The sequence below is a fragment of the Arachis ipaensis genome, chromosome B07, assembly GCF_000816755.2.
Source record: "Arachis ipaensis cultivar K30076 chromosome B07, Araip1.1, whole genome shotgun sequence".
NCBI classification, from domain to species: Eukaryota; Viridiplantae; Streptophyta; class Magnoliopsida; order Fabales; family Fabaceae; genus Arachis; species Arachis ipaensis.
Genome location: NC_029791.2, coordinates 65034838 through 65052861, shown reverse-complemented (window position 1 = coordinate 65052861; position 18024 = coordinate 65034838).

Below are 18024 nucleotides of genomic sequence, written 5' to 3'. Positions count from 1 at the left end.
AGCTCAAGCACTCCATAAGATCTTCAAAAGGAAGAACTAGCCGCCATCACTAAGGTGGACCCGTTCTTTAATTTCCTTGTTCCTTATTTTCTATTTTTTTTTTTTTTGAATTTTTATGCTTTATGTTTATCTATGTTTGTGTCTTTATTACATTATCATTAGTGTCTTAGTGTCTATGTCTTAAAGTTATGAATGTCATATGAATCCATCACCTTTCTTAAAAGAAAAATGTTTTAATCAAAAAAAAGAAAAAGAAGTGCATGAATTTCGAATTTTAAAACAGATTAATTATTTTGATGTGGTGACAATACTTTTTGTTTTTCTGAATGAATGCTTGAACAGTGCATATTTTTGAATTTGTTGTCTATGAATGTTAAAATTGTTGGCTCTTGAAAGAATGATGAAAAAAGGAGAAATGCTATTGATAATCTGAAAATCATATAATTGATTCTTGAAGCAAGAAAAAGCAGTGAAAAGCTTGCAGAAAAAAATAAATATGGCGAAAAAAAAAAGAAGAAAAGAAAAAGAAAGAAAAAGAAAAAAGCAAGCAGAAAAAGCCAATAGCCCTTTAAACCAAAAGGCAAGGGTGAAATAAAAAGAATCCAAGGCTTTGAGCATCAGTGGATAGGAGGGCCCACAGGAATAAAATCCTGGCCTAAGCGGCTGAACCAAGCTGTCCCTAACCATGTGCTTGTGGCGTGAAGGTGTCAAATGAAAGCTTGAGACTGAGCGGTTAAAGTCGTGGTCTAAAGCAAAAAGAGTGTGCTTAAGAGCTCTGGACACCTCTAATTGGGACTCTAGCAAAGCTAAGTCACAATCTGAAAAGGTTCACCTAGTTATGTGTCTGTGGCATTTATGTATCCAGTGATAATACTGGAAAACAAAATGCTTAGGGTCACGGCCAAGACTCATAAAGTAACTGTGTTCAAGAATCAACATACTGAACTAGGAGAATCAATAACACTATCTGAATTCTGAGTTCCTATAAATGCCAATCATTCTAAACTTCAAAGGATAAAGTGAGATGCCAAAACTGTTCAGAAGCAAAAAGCTAATAGCCCCGCTCATCTAATTAAGGCAGATCTTCATAGATGTTTTTGGAATTCATTGTATATTCTCTTCTTTTTATCCTACTTTATTTTTAGTTGCTTGGGGACAAGCAACAATTTAAGTTTCGTGTTGTGATGAGTGGATAGTTTATACGCTTTTTGGCATTGTTTTTAGTATGTTTTTTGTATATTTTAGTTAGTTTTTATTATGTTTTTATTAGTTTTTAAATAAAAATCACATTTCTGGACTTTACTATGATTTTGTGTGTTTTTCTGTGATTTCAGGTATTTTCTGGCTGAAATTGAGGGACCTGAACAAAAATCTTATTCAGAGGCTGAAAAAGGACTGCAAATGCTGTTGGATTCTGACCTCCCTGCACTCGAAGTGGATTTTCTGGAGCTACAAAAGCCCAATTGGCGCGCTCTCAATTGCGTTGGAAAGTAGACATTCTGGGATTTCCGGAAATATATAATACTCCATACTTTGCCCGAGATTTGATGGCCCAAACCAGCGTTCCAAGTCAGCATAGAAATTATGGTGTCAAAACGCCAGAACTGGCATAAAAGCTGGAGTTAAACGCCCAAACTAGCACAAAAGCTGGCGTTTAACTCCAAGAAAAGCCTCTACACGTGAAAGCTTCAACACTCAGCCCAAGCACACACCAAGTGGGCCCTGAAGTGGATTCTGCATCATTTACTCATTTCTATAAACCCTAGGTTACTAGTTTTCTACAAATAGGACCTTTTGCTATTGTACTTTTACACACTTGATCATACTTTTGATCTTGGTTCTTCTGGTTCCCTCTCTGGGGCCAAAGCCAATGATCACCATTATCACTTTTGTATTTTTAACGGTGGAGTTTCTACACACCATAGATTAAGGTGTGGAGCTCTGCTGTTCCTCATGAATTAATGCAAAGTACTATTGTTTTTCTATTCAACTCAAGCCTATTTCTGTTCTAAGATATCCATTCGTTCTTCAACATGATGAATGTGATGATCCGTGACACTCATCACCATTCTCACCTATGAACGCGTGCCTAACAACCACTTCCGTTTTACATGCAAACAAGCTTGAATGTGTATCTCTTGGGTTTCTAATCTAAGATTAGAACCTTCGTGGTATAGGCTAGAATCAATTGGCGGCCATTCCTGAGATCCAAAAAGTCTAAACCTTGTCTGTGGTATTCCGAGTAGGATCAGAGAAGGGATGACTATGACGAGCTTCAAACTCGCAAGTGTTGGGTATAGTAACAGACGCAAAAGGATCAATGGATCCTATTCCAACTTGATCGAGAACCAACAGCTGATTAGCCATGCGGTGACAGCGCATTTGGAACATTTTCACTGAGAGGATGGGAGTTAGCCATTGACAACGGTGAAACCCAACATACAGCTTGCCATGGAAAGGAGTATGAATAATTGGAAGAAGGCAATAGGAAAGCAGAGGTTCAAAAGGAATAAAGCATCTCCATACGCTTATCTGAAATTCCTACCAATGAATTGTATAAGTATCTCTATCTTTATTTTATGTTTTATTCATATTTTAATTATCAATTCTCCATAACCATTTGAATCTGCCTGACTGAGATTTACAAGATGACCATAGCTTTCTTCAAGCCGACAATCTTCGTGGGATCGACTCTTACTCACGTAAGGTTTATTACTTGGACGACCCAGTGCACTTGCTGGTTAGTTGTGCGGAGTTGTGACAAAGAGTTGAGATTACAATTGTGCGTACCATGATGTTGGCGCCATTGATGATCACAATTCCATGCACCACTCATCAATGATATCACACTGGAGGACGGAGTGCTCTTCAGGTGGATGTCTCATGGCCTCTTCCAAGTTAAACTTGATGGTCTTGTCACCTACCTCAAAAGAGTATGTGTCGGTAAAGGCATCCAATTTAGATTTAGAGGTCTTCAGGAAAGGTCTACCAAGTAAAATAGAGGAAGAACTTCCATTATCCGTTAGAGGCATTTCAAGGATATAGAAATCAACCGGAAACACTAAATTCTTGATTGTTACAAGCACATATTCTGTTATTCCTACTACGGTGATCACACTTTTGTCAGCTAAGACAAATTTGCCGGCCGACCTTTTCAATGGAGCTAAATTCAACCTTGCAAATATAGAGAGTGGCATGATACTCACACAAGCCCCAAAATCACACATGCAATCATAAAAGGCAACTCCACCAATCCAACAAGATACTAAACATAGTCCGGGGTCACTACACTTTTCCGGAATAGATTTCATCAATGAGAAAATGGAACTACCTAAGGACAATGTTTCCAACTCACCAATCCTATCTTTATGAGTGCACAAGTCCTTCAAAAACTTAGCATACTTCAGAATTTGTTGAATGGCATCAAGAAGTGGAATGGTTACCTCAACCTTCTTGAAGACTTGAAGCATGTTTAGATCAAACTCCAGAGTTTTCTTGGCCTTCTTCACCATGGAAGGGAATGGGATAGGAATGGATTCATCTACTATGGCCTTCCTCTTGGGCTCCTTAAGGCTCACTTCTTCTTCCTCTTGCTTTGTGTCTCCCTCATCCTCCTCATGTTGAGCTTCAGCTACCACTTCCTCCTCAATGATGTCTTGGCCTAGGAGGTATTTCTTCTAATGTAGTCCCCAACCGTAGAGTGATGGCATTGAAGCCGCCTTTCGGATTAGGAAGGGATTGGGATAGAAGGCTAGAAGAGCTAGAGGCTTAGGTGGTGTTGGTATTGTTGGTGGAAAATAGGGACATCCTTGAGAGCATTTCGGTTATGTTGGACAATTGGATCCTAGTGTTCTCTTCATTTTTCTCTATCATAGCCCGAAGTCTCTCTTGTTCTTGGTAGATTGAACGGAACGCGTCTTCATTTTGGTTTGTGGAAGAGGAAAAAGGTTGATTGGTTTATTATCTTTGGTGAGGTGGTTGGTATCTATGGTGGTTATTTTGGTTTTGTTGTGAGTGTTGGTATGGTTGGTTATGGTGGTTTTGGTTGGCTTAGTAGGTGTTGTTGTGGTATTGGGAAGAAGGTTGGTTATTGTTGTGGTATTAAGAAGATGAGTTGCCTTGGTTCCATCTTTGATTGTGGTTGTTTCCTTGAGCATTGTCCCTCCATCCTTGATTAGAGCTATTACCATGGGAGTAATTACTTTGACCTTGAGATTGATAGAGTGGATGGTTGTTGTAGTTGTTGGCTACCGCAAGAGTGTAATCCTCTTTTACTTGATGGCATTGGTTGGTGTAATGTGATGTACTAGCGCATAAACCACACACTCTAGGAGGCCCTTCAAGTTAGAGAATTTGAGGTGGAGCTTGGATGGCTTGGATTGATTGAGATGCCTTTTGTCCTTGGTGAATCTCCTTGAGGAGAATGGTCATTTCTCCAAGCACTTTAGTCAAAGCCAAGTCGGAAAGAGGTGCTTCCACCACACTCTTGGGAGGATTGTTCCTCACTCTCACATGTTGGGTAGCTTCGGTGACATCATTGATCAAACTCCATGCTTCTGCCGCCGTCTTGTTCTTAGAAAGGGACCACTACTAGAGGCGGTGAGCAATCTCTTATCCGATGCATAAAGACCTCCAGTGAAATAGCTAATGAGCAAATGAGTATCTAACTCATGATGTGGACAAGATTCCAACAATCTCTTAAATTGAGTCCAATATTCATAGAGTGTCTATTGGTCTCTTTGCATTATACCGAAAATTTCCTTCCGGATATAATCGGTCTTCTCTGGAGGAAAGAACTTATCTAAGAAGTCTCTACTCAATAGATCCCATTCAGTCACCACTTTATCAGGTTGGAAGTAGAGCCATTCTTTTGCTTGCCCCTCAAGAGAGAAGGGGAAAGCAAAAACCATGAAAGCAATCTCATCAACGCCATACCTTCGAGCCATAGAACAAGCTACTTGAAAGTATCTCAAGTTTCTAATGGGGTCTTGGCCCGGTAGTCCGTGGTACTTAGGAAGCAAGTTAATCAGACTATTCTTCAGCTCAAAATTAGGATCAAGATTCGGATACCTAGCTTGCAACGGTTGAAAAATGAGATCTGGTGCTCCTTGCTCGTGCAAGGTAATCCTACGTGGCTTCGCCATGTGGTTTTCACCTGTAGTATGCAAGGATATATCAGTAGTGCCAACAGAGGAATAGGAAGTTCCTTCGTTGAATGTGAACTCTAGATCACTCTGGGTTCCGTCTAGTGTTTTGGAAGGTTCCTCAAGAGAGGCCGAAGCACTGGCCGTGTAATCCAACCGACGTCTAGCTTGCCGAGCATGTAGTAAGGTTCTTTCAATTTCACGATCAAACTCGACTAAGCTAGGATTCAGTTGAGACCGAGTCATTCAACTTAGAAGTCATAGCTCATGCATTAAAGAAAATATAAAATAAAAGAAAACTAATGAAAGTAAGTAAACTATCTATAATATTCACATATTTACATAACCAATATCAAAGCACAAATTGCAATCATTCCTCGGCAACGGCGCCAAAAATTTGATAGCTAAAATTATCGTTGATCTAGAATTTCTCAATAGAAAATCATTGTCGTAGTATAGTCCTAGGTCAACATGTAATCCTTTTGATCAAATTTTGATATGGTTGTCACAAGTCAACCTCAATAAAAAGTAACCGAGAGTATTAGTCTCGGGTCGTCCTCAAGAGAATGGGCAAACATGTGCATCAATATTGGTTAGAATTCCAGGGTTGGGAGTCATAAACAAGAATTTAAACTACTAAAGCTTAGCATGCAAGAATCTTAAAGTGCAAGATACTAAATCAATTAATTAAAGCAAAGTAAAAGTAAATGCAACCTAACAAATCAACATATAGATCTATTTCTATTCTAAAACTAAGTAAACAACTAAACTAACTATAACAAGAATCAAGCCATTGGGATTTTTGGGTTCAAATATGAATTATAAAAGGGACTCTTAGCTAAGGCATAGGAATTGGGATCACCAATAACCATATATTGACAATTATGAGGAACCAAGCTCATTAAGTCTACTTCTACAAGTGAAGTATGTCAAATGGCTTGGTCAATTTCAACTCATAAGCCCCAATCCAACTACTAATTGGCTTAGTAGTATATTAGTGTCAATGGGTATCAATTTGACCACTAAGAGTTCTCAAATCACCAATTCAATTAGACTCAATGACTCAAGGTCACCCAATTCCCTTAGCCTAGGCCAAGAGTATAGAAAACTACTCTATAATCAAAGGAAGCATTTCATCAAAAACATGGTATGCACTAACTAAAGACATATTTAGATTGTGAAATTAATTAGAATTTACAAGTACCCACTAACAATTATCAATAGAAAACAACTCAAATAACACTATCAATCATAGAAAACATCAATGTACTAAGAGAAATTCAAAATCCACAAAGTTCAAAAAATGAGAAGAAAAAGGAAAATGACAAGAAAACACAATTCCAACACAAAATCTAAACAAAATTATAACTAGAGAGCTAAAATTAAGTAATTGAAACTAGAATATAACAAGACCCAATTTGAAAATTCAACAAAAGAAGATCAAAACAAACTAAATCTAGAGAGAAGTAAGAGTTTCTCTCTCTAGGAAACAAGAACAGAAACTAGCTAAAAATTATGTGTATGGTGTGAATGAGTGAGTCCCCCTTTCTCCTTTTGTTCCTTGGGTTTTTTCCATACAGAATTGAGCTTAGATTGGGCCTGGAGCCTTGCAAAAATCGCCTGCCACGATTTCATTAATGAGTCACGTGCTAGGCGTCACGCGTGGACGTCGGTCACGCGTGCACGTCAAGTGAGTTTCTCGAGCCACGCGTACACAACAGGCATGCATGCGCGTCGGTCACTACTGCGCCAAGCCACGCGTATGCGTCAGCCACGCGTACGCGTCAGCTACGCGTGCGCGTCGGTGCCAACTTCTCCAAAGCTTTATTCTTCATGTTCCTTCCTCTTGTGCATGCTTCCTTTCCATCTTCTAGGCCATCCTTGACCTATAGATCCTAAATCCACTTAACAAACACGTCACAGCATTGAATGGTAATGGATGAGGATTAAAATTAAGCATTTTTAGGGTTAAAGAAGCATGTTTTAAACCATGAAGCAAAATTAGGAAGGAAACACAAAAACATGCAATTTAGATGAATAAGTGTGAAAAATATTGATAAAATCCACCAAATTATGCACAAGATAAACCACAAAATTGGGGTTTATCAGCTACCTAACCGTAGTACTTCTTCAGATTGTATGCGAGCCATGACCTCTGTGATGCCAAGGCATCTTAGGCTAGTTTCACTAGCCTTTTCTTTTGTTTTTAGTAGGTTTTATACACTTTCTTGAGCTATAAGTAAGCATTTGGGTTAACAGTTCATATTTACCTTGATTCATTCAAACATAGTTAATTTGATGCATTTTTATGAGATTTATGCCATAATTACTTGTGTGCTAAGAATGATGCAAGTTCTCATGATTTTAGCAAAGCTTTGATGCATGTATTGGTTGATGATAGGTGAAGAAAGGCATGGAAAGAATTTGAAGAATGGCCTGGAAAGAAGAAGAAGAAGCAACGTTGGTGACCAAAGTTGGTCCACCAACGTTGCCTCAAATGTTGGAGAAAAGAGTAGTGAAAAATTGCTGCAAAGTTCTAGTGCCAACGTTGGAGGGAGCGTTGGTGAGCCAATGTTACCTCCAACGTTCTTTGATACAGTTTTGCTTTCTGGAATTAGAAAAATTTGTAGCGATGCGTACACATGGGTGACGCGCATGTGTGAAGTTTGGAATTTTGATGATCCACGTGCACACGTGGGTGACGCGCACACGTGAATATGCCAACGTTGGAGGGAACGTTGTCAGTCCAACGTTGAGGCAAACGTGCGCACACGTGAAGTTTGACAATCCACGTGCACGCGTGGGTGACGCGCATGCGCGGGTTTGCCAACGTTGGAGGGAGCGTTGCCAGTCCAACGTTAAGGCCAACGTGTGCAAAAACCTTTCAAAAATTGGAGTTGGGGAAATTGCAATGACCATGTACGCGTCGATGACGCGTACGCATGTACGTAGGTTCCTTCCCAACCACGCGTACGCGTGAGCCACACGTACACATGACTAGGCGAACGTTGGAGCTCCAACGTTGAGTCAAATGTTGCTCAAAGTACCCAGAACCCATTTCTCTAAAAGAACATTTGACTCAACATTTTCTCAAAAATGTTGACTCCAACTTTGACATCAGAACTCTGCAAATCAAGCACATCTCTTCTCAACAGCATTGGAGCCACTCCAACCCACTTTAGTAAAGGCCAAAAGCCCAATCTAAGAGACTTGAAGATCAATTGAAGAAAGTGTATAAATAGCTTAGAGTTTAAGTTAGTGGGGGTTAGCCAGTCAGGAACCCAAGTTAGGGAACTCTCTGCATAATTCTCTTCTCTGCAATTTCAATTTAATTTTACAATGTACTGTCCAATTTTAATTTCCATTTTCAGAGCTATGAACAACTAAACCCCTCTTCATTGGGTTAGAAAGCTTTGTTGTAATTCAATGGATCAATAATAGTTTTCATCTTCTTCTTCTATCTTTTCTCTTGATTTTGTTAGAAAGTTTTCGATCTTAATTCAATTGAATAGTTATCTTGATAAAGAAGCTATTCATAATTGGGTTTCCTTTGATCCTTGAGAGAGGGATAAGAAAATCATGCTAGAAATGCTTTCTCACATTGGATTAGATTGGGGGTTGGATGGATATCATGACATGTAATCCTACCAATACTTTGATCTATGAATTTGTGTAGTATAATCAGTTACCAAACTTCATCTCTTCCCATGAGCAATTAAATCAAGACATTGGACAATTGTTCAAACTTAGAGAGATTGGTGAGCCAAGACATTGGGATCCAATCACCTAAGATTTCCAAGCAAGGTCAATGAATACATTGATTGAGGAAGAGATAAAAATGTTTTGATCCAAAGAATTCAATATCTCCTAAAGCCCAATGAATATCCCATTCTTTTACATTCTGCTGTTTAATTTGATGCACAATCCCCATTCCCATTTAATTTTTTGCAATTTAAGCTTTTGCATTTTAATTATTTGCCATTTACTTTCTGTCCTTTAGTTTCTGCTTTTTACATTCTGCAATTTAAATTATGTCATTTACTTTTCTTGCGCTTTAAGTTTCCCGCCAATTTACATTCTGCAATCATTCAATTCTGATTCCATTTAACTAGAACACTCCTTCAATTAAAATTGCTCAACCAATCAATCCCTGTGGTATTTAACCTCACTCTATTGTGAGTTTTTACTTGACGACAATCCGGTGCACTTGCCAGTGGAAATTTGTTGAGAGACAAGTTTTCGTGTATCAAGTTTATGACACCGTTGCCGGGGATTAATTTTGTATTGACAATGATTAAATTGAAGGATAACTAGATTGAGCATTTTCTTTCTTTTTTTTTTGTTAATTAAGTTTCAATTTCAGCTGTTTACTTTTTATCTTCTGCAATTTGATTTGTTTCTCTTTATTTTCCTTTATTTTTTCACTTTTCAACAAATTAGTCCACCAATTGTTTGATCAATTGCACTAACCAAGCTAACCTTGATTCTTAGTGAATTTTCTACTTGATGTTGCCTGTGTTTATTGAGTGCATGACAGGTAGAAGAGGGAAAACTTCAACTTCATTTGATAGTGAACATGAGAGGACCTTCCTTAGATTAAGGAGGAAATCAAGAAGGAAAAAGGCTATTGGTGCAGAGGAAGAAGAGGAGGACTTAGACATAAATATGGAGGATGATATGGAGAACCATCATGAGGAAGAAGTGCACAATCGTGGCAGAGAGGGTGCAGCCAACCATGCTGGGCATGAGAGAAGAGTGTTAGGGTCCTACATTAATCCCAATCCTGGGAACTGTGGTAGCAGCATTCTCAAGCCAACCATCCATGCCAATAATTTCGAATTGAAGCCACAACTCATTACTCTAGTCCAAAACAACTGTTCATTTGGAGGAAGTGCACAAGAAGACCCTAATCAACATTTAACCACCATTAACTAATCCCATTATGACTGCTTCAGTGGATAGGTTTTATATCTCTAAGCATGCCTTATTGAATCTTTCGATATAATCTCGGAGCGTCTCTCTGACCTCCTGTTTGACTCCTAGCAAGATCGATGCATGTTTCACTTTATCCTTCTGAATTGAGAATCTTGTGAGAAACTTCCTTGCCAGGTCGTCAAAGTAAGTCACCGACCTGGGCGGTAAGTTATCAAACCACTTTTCATCGCAGCTTTGGTCATAGTCGTCGGAAATGCTTTACAACGAGTAGCATTGAGGCGTTGGCCAGGTACATCTAACTTTTGAAGTTGCTGAGATGATGCCTCGGGTCAATCGTTTCGTCGTGGAGATCCATATTGGGGTTTTGAAATTCCTTGGGACTTTGGCCGGCATGATCTCCTCTACAAACGGGTCTTCTCCTCCTAGAGGGCTTTCTTCCCAATCTGCTCGATTACTCCTTCTTCGAAGGTCGGCTTCCAATCTTAAGAGCTTTTCTTCTAGCTCCTTTTGTCGTCGTACCTCCCTTTGCAGTTCTCATTTTGCTTTTCGTTGCCATTCAGCTTTTTGTTCAAGCTACTCTAGTCGTCCATGATGGCCATGGACTAAACCTAGTATCTCCGTTAAATAGGGTGGTTCTTATTTTCCAACGGATGGAGCTCTGACTGGATCCGCCTTGGTTGGGGATTTCCTAAAGTCCCTTTTCTATGAGAAATGTGAGTTCTTTCTTGGGGAGGAGGTATTGCAAGTGTGAGATTATCACGGTGGGGCTCCGGCTCGGATTTAAATGCCGTGTGACTATCTTCATAGCAATCATCTGCCATTGTCAAGGGTTGAATTCCAGGTTCTCTGGAAACAGCGCCAATATTTTGAGGGTTACCTGAAACGTTGATTTGGGCCTGAGCGTGCGGCCCAGACTCCTACTGAGGTAGCATCCGACTTGTTCCAATGCCAAGGTGCCACCGTCTGAGTTCCTCGTGAGGAGGTGGGAGATGGTACCTGCAAGAGACTCCGATGCTTAAGTCAGCAAGGGCTCAGTTCTATTAAGGACAGGTCTTATTGATGACCAAGAAAAATCTGGAGAAGAAGCAAGCTTCAACGCTCCCCAAGACAACAGAGCCATCATTGTGGGGAGGATCAAGAGCATTCAACGCAAAGTGGCCTTTCATTCCCTTGTTTCGTCGTGGCACACTAATAAACCACTATTTTATGGTTTATCTTATGCTAAATTGAGTGGTTTTTATCAGTTCTTCGCACACTTATTCATACAAACTGCATGGTTTTACAAATCCTTCCTAATTTTGTTCCATGATTGAAAAATTTCTTCCTAAGCCTTTAAATTGTTAATTTTTAATTCTCCTTTATTCCATTCGATGTCGTGATCTGTGTGTTAAGTGTTTTCAGGTTGTATAGGGCAGGAATGGCTTAAAAGATGGAAAGGAAGCAAGCAAAAGTAGAAGGAACACAAGAAACTAAGGAGCTGAGTAGCGAGGATCGATGCGCACGCATACCTGACGCATGCGCATGCATTGGCGCATCATACAACGACGCGTACGCGTGACGTGCGTGACGTGCTGCAATTACAGAAGATGCTGCGGGCGATTTCTGAGATGTTTTGGACCCAGGTTTCAGCCCAAAAATACAAACTAGAGCTAGGGGGCAAGGGGAGACTCAACATACATTCACTTTCACTTAGTTTTAGTTTTAGTTTGGAATTTTAGAGAAAAAACACTACTTCTCCTAGGGTTCTTAGAATTCTTAGTTTTTTCTTTTGGATTGGATATTGAGAGAGCTGCTACTACCTTCGATTGAAGTTTTCATCTTTATAGTTTGCCTTTCTATTACTCTACTCTTTTGTTTTTCATTTAATTGCTCGTGGTCATATTTGGATATTGTTAATTTTGAATTTATTAATTCAATGAACTCTTTTTATATTTAATTACATTACTTGCTTGATTTCTTCCAATCAATTATCAGTTCAAAATTTGCTTTTATTCATTTATTTTAATTACCATGTCTCCTATTTATTCTTATTCCATGTTGTTGAAAAATGGCATTCATGTTATGATTTAAAGCTCTCAACTTGGCTTGGGAGTTAATTAATTGGAACCCCTTGAGTTGGAATACTCGAGTATTAATTTGTAATTGGGGATTGCTGGCTAACTCACTTTTCACTAACTCTAATCCTTCCCTAAGAAGGGATTAGGACTTGCGAATCAGAGTTAGTATACCCACTTAACCTTCCTTCGCAACTGCAAGAGGATAACTGAGTGGAAGCAACAACCTTTTACTATTATACTTGGAAAAGTCAACAAGGATAGAAACTCCAATTAATCTTCTCCTAGCCAAGGCCTTTTATTTCAAATACATAACACCTCTTGCTATCATTCACTGCTTTGATTTTTAGTTATTTATTTTTCCGTCCTCAAACTTCAAAAGTTTCTCAGAAAATTCCTGACCAATAAATTGCACCTTGTGTCAACTCTTTGGGAAACGACCTAGGAATTCTACTCCCAGTTATTTATTCTTAATTGTGACACCTTTTAAATTGATAGTGGAAATTTCATCGGTTAAGACTGTACTGACAGTGCTATTTTCATTAGAAATTCTTAACCGGCATTTTTTCACCCATCACACCCCCCCCCACAAGCACCACCTGACTAAGAGGGGACCAAAAATGCCTTAAGCAAGGTTTTAGTAATATAGAACGTGAATACACCTGAGAGATGTTAGTGTATTCATAGTAGAGATTTTTTACCACCTTTTTTGAAGTAGTTCCACCTTTATTGATGGGTAACTATTCTTTTAATCTTGGGAGTTTGTTAGGGTCTACCTTTCAGAGAAGATAGAGATAGTTGGAGAGATTTGGAGAGGCAGTTACTTATTTGGATAAGTATAAACCGATTTCTTTCATCATGTCCGACTTCTTTAAAGAGGTCGGGTATGCGGTAAAGACCACCCTCCTGGATAGGCCTTTCATCCTTATTGGGTCTGACTTTTATGTCTTGGGATAGGGTATGAACAATATTTGTACATATTTTTTCTTTTAATATTAATACAATTTATTTTTATATTTAAAAATATTAATATTAAATATTTTTCATTTTAAAATCACGTTATTTTTTCATATTAATATAATTTATTTTTGTATTTAAAAATATCAATATTAAATATTTTTATCTTAAAATCACATTATTTTTTTAAATACCATGACCTTTTTTTCTTTAACAAAATAAAAAAATAATTTATTATGAAAATAATTTGTTGGTATGTACATATATTTTTTCTGCCACACCAATACATCGTAATGGAATGCCTCTACAACACGTAATCCGCTACAACTTTTAGTGGATTACTGATGAGCGGATAATTTATCGCTTTTTGGCATTGTTTTTAGCATGTTTTTAGTAGGATCTAGTTACTTTTAGGGATGTTTTTATTATTTTTTATGTTAAATTCACATTTCTGGACTTCACTATGAGTTTGTGTGTTTTTCTGTGATTTCAGGTATTTTCTGGCTGAAATTGAGGGACTTGAGCAAAAAATTATATTCAGAGGTTGAAGAAGGACTGCTGATGCTGTTGGATTCTGACCTCCCTGCACTCAAAGTGGATTTTCTGGAGCTACAGAACTCAAAATGGAGCGCTTCCAATTGCGTTAGAAAGTAGACATCCAGGGCTTTCCAGAAATATATAATAGTCCATACTTTGGACGAGTTTAGATGACGCAAAAGGGTGTTGAACGCCAGTTCTATGCTGCAGTCTGGAGTTAAACGCCAGAAACACGTCACAAACCAGAGTTGAACGCCAGAAACACGTTACAAACTGGCGTTCAACTCCAAGATTGACCTCTCCACGTGTAAACTTCAAGCTCAGCCCAAGCACACACCAAGTGGGTCCCGGAAGTGGATTTATGCATCAATTACTTACTTCTGTAAACCCTAGTAACTAGTTTAGTATAAATAGAACTTTTTACTAGTCTTTTAGACATCTTATGATTTTTAGTTCAACTTTGGATCATATTGATCACGTTTGGGGGCTGGCCATTCGGCCATGCCTGGACCTTCATCACTTATGTATTTTCAACGGTAGAGTTTCTGCACTCCATAGATTAAGGTGTGGAGCTCTGCTGTTCTTCATGAGTTAATGCAAAGTACTACTATTTTTCTATTCAATTCAACTTATTCAACTTCTAAGATATCCATTCGCACCCAAGAACATGATGAATGTGATGATTATGTGACGCTCATCATCATTCTCACTTATCAACGCGTGCCTGACAAACACTTCCGTTCTACATGCAAACAAGCTAGAATGAGTATCTCTTAGATATCTAATACAGGGGACCAAGTCCGAGTTATTAGTATCTTCGTGGTATAAGTTAGAACCCATGGATGGCCATTCCTGAGATCCGGAAAGTCTAAACCTTGTCTGTGGTATTTCGAGTAGGATCTGGGAAGGGATGGCTGTGACGAACTTCAAACTCGCGAGTGCTGGGCGTAGTGACAGACGCAAAAGGAGGGTGAACCCTATTCCAATATGATCGAGAACCTCCAGATGATTAGCCGTGCCGTGACAGAGCATTTGGACCTTTTCACAGAGAGGATGGGATGTAGCTATTGACAATGGTGATGCCCTTACAGAAAGCTTGCCATGGAAAGGAGTAAGACTGATTGGATGAAGACAGCGGGAAAGCAGAGATTCAGAGGAACGAAAGCATCTCTATACGCTTATCTGAAATTCTCACCAATGATATACATAAGTATTTTTATCTTTATTTTCTGTTTATTTATTATTATTATTCGAAAATACTATAACCATTTGATATCCGCCTGACTGAGATTTACAAGATGACCATAGCTTGCTTCATACCAACAATCTCCGTGGGATCGACCCTTACTCACGTAAGGTTTTATTACTTGGATGACCCAGTGCACTTGCTGGTTAGTTGTGCGAAGTTGTGAAGTTATGTTTGGACCATGGTATTGTGCACCAGTTATTGGCGCCATTGCCAGGGAGAGAACGACAACAAATTTTACAACCTCAGAGTAACAATTTCGCATACTAAGTTTTTGGCGCCGTTACCGGAGATTGTTTGAGTTTGGACAACTGACGGTTCATCTTGTTGCTCAAATTAGGTAATTTTCTTCTTATTTTATTTTCAAAAATTTTTCAAAAAAAATTTCTTCTTTTTCGTTTTTCCTAATTAATATTCGAAAAAAAAATATTTTTAAAAAAATAAAATATATTTTTCTTCAGAATTTTTAAGAATGAATTCTAGTGTTTCATGATGATTTGTTCAATCCAGGCTGGCTGTAAAGCCATGTCTAAATTCCATTGGACTGAGGATTCAACTAATCACTTCAATGCATGTAATAGCATACTAAAGCTTGGCTGGCTATTAAGCCATGTCTAACCTCAGATTGGAGCTTTAGACTGAGAGTGCAAGATTCCTGGAATTCATATTATAAATTTTGGAATCTTTATTTTTTTTTCACATTAATTTTCAAAAAAATAAAAAAAAAAGAAAAAAATTTATAAAATCATAAAAATAAAAAATATTTTGTGTTTCTTGTTTGAGTCTTGAGTCAATTTTTAAGTTTGGTGTCAATTGCATTTTTTCTAAAAATTTATACATTTTTCGAAAATTCATGCATTCATAGTGTTCTTCATGATCTTCAAGTTGTTCTTGGCCAGTCTTCTTGTTTGATCTTCATATTTCCGTGTTTTGTGTCTTTTCTTATTTTTCATATGCATTCTTGCATTCATAGTGTCTATGCATGAAAAATTTCTAAGTTTGGTGTCTTGCATGTTTTCTTTTCTTGAAAATTTTTCAAAAATAAGTTCTTGATGTTCATCTTGACATTCAAAGTGTTCTTGGTATTCATCTTGACATTCATAGTGTTCTTGCATGCATCATGTGTTTTGATTCATAATTTTCATGTTGTGAGTTTTTTTTTTTTTCTCTTTCATCATTAAAAATTCAAAAATCAAAAAAATATCTTTCCTTTTTTTCTCTCATAAATTTCGAAAATTTGGATTGACTTTTTCAAAAAATTTTAAAATTCAATTGTTTCTTATGAGTCAATTCAAATCTTCAATTTAAAAATCTTATCTTTTTCAAAATCTTTTTCAAAAATCATATCTTTTTCATTTTTCTTATTTATTTTCAAAAATTTTAAAAATATTTTTCAAAAATCTTTTTCTTAATTTTACATCATATTTTCGAAAATATCATCAACAATTAATGTTTTGATTCAAAAATTTCAAGTTTGTTACTTACTTGTTAAGAAAGATTCAAACTTTAAGTTCTAGAATCATATCTTGTGATTTCTTGTGAATCAAGTCATTAATTGTGATTTTAAAAATCAAATCTTTTTCAAAACTAATTTCAATCATATCTTTTCAAAAAATATCTTTTTATCTTATCTTTTTCAAAATCATATCTTTTTAATCATACCTTTTCATATCATATCTTTTTCAAATATCTTTTCTAACTTCTTATCTTCCTATCTTTTAAAAATTGATTTTCAAAATTTGTTTCAACTAACTAATTAACTTTTTGTTTGTTTCTTATCTCTTTCAAAACTACCTAACTAACTATCCCTCTCTAATTTTCGAAAATGCCTCCTTCTTTTTCAAAAATTCGTTTTAATTAATTAATTGTTTAAATTTTAATTTCAATTTTAATTCTCCTTTAATTTTCGAAAATCATTAACTCTTTTTCAAAATTAATTTTCGAAATTTTCTCTCTCTCATCTCCTTCTATTTATTTATTCATTTACTAACACTTCTCTTCATCTCAAATTATTGCTCTTATCCTCACCCTTGTGTTTGGATTATCCATTCTTCTTCACTCTTATTCCCTTTCTTCTTCTACTAACAACAAGGGAACCTCTATACTGTGGTAAAAAGGATCCCTATTATTATTTTTCTGTTCCCTTCTTTTTCATATGAGCAGGAGCAAGGACAAGAACATTCTTGTTGAAGCAGACCCTAAACCTGAAAGGACTCTGAAGAGAAAACTAAGAGAAGCTAAAATACAACAATCCAGAGACAACCTTACAGGAATTTTCGAACAAGAAGAGGAGATGCCAGCCGAAAATAATAATAATGGAAGGAGGATGCTTGGTGACTTTACTGGACCTAATTCCAATTTACATGGAAGAAGCATCTCAATTCCTACCATTGGAGCAAACAATTTTGAGCTTAAACCTCAATTAGTTTCTCTGATGCAGCAGAACTGCAAGTTCCATGGACTTCCATCTGAAGATCCCTTTCAATTATTAACTGAATTCTTGCAGATCTGTGACACTGTTAAGACTAATGGAGTAGATCCTGAAGTCTACAGGCTCATGCTTTTCCCATTTGCTGTAAGAGACAGAGCTAGAATATGGCTAGACTCTCAACCTAAGGATAGCCTGAATTCTTGGGATAAGCTGGTCAAGGCTTTCTTAGCCAAGTTCTTTCCTCCTCAAAAGCTGAGTAAGCTTAGAGTGGATGTTCAAACCTTCAGACAGAAAGAAGGTGAATCCCTCTATGAAGCTTGGGAGAGATATAAGCAACTGACCAAAAAGTGTCCTTCTGATATGCTTTCAGAATGGACCATCCTGGATATATTCTATGATGGTCTGTCTGAGCTATCAAAGATGTCACTGGACCATTCTACAGGTGGATCCATTCACCTAAAGAAAACACCTGCAGAAGCTCAAGAACTCATTGACATGGTTGCTAACAACCAGTTTATATACACTTCTGAGAGGAATCCTGTAAGTAATGGGACGCCTCAGAGGATGGGAGTTCTTGAAATTGATGCTCTGAATGCCATATTGGCTCAGAACAAAATATTGACTCAGCAAGTCAATATGATTTCTCAGAGTCTAAATGGAGTGCAAGCTGCCTCCAACAGTACTAAAGAGGCATCTTCTGAAGAAGAAGCTTATGATCCT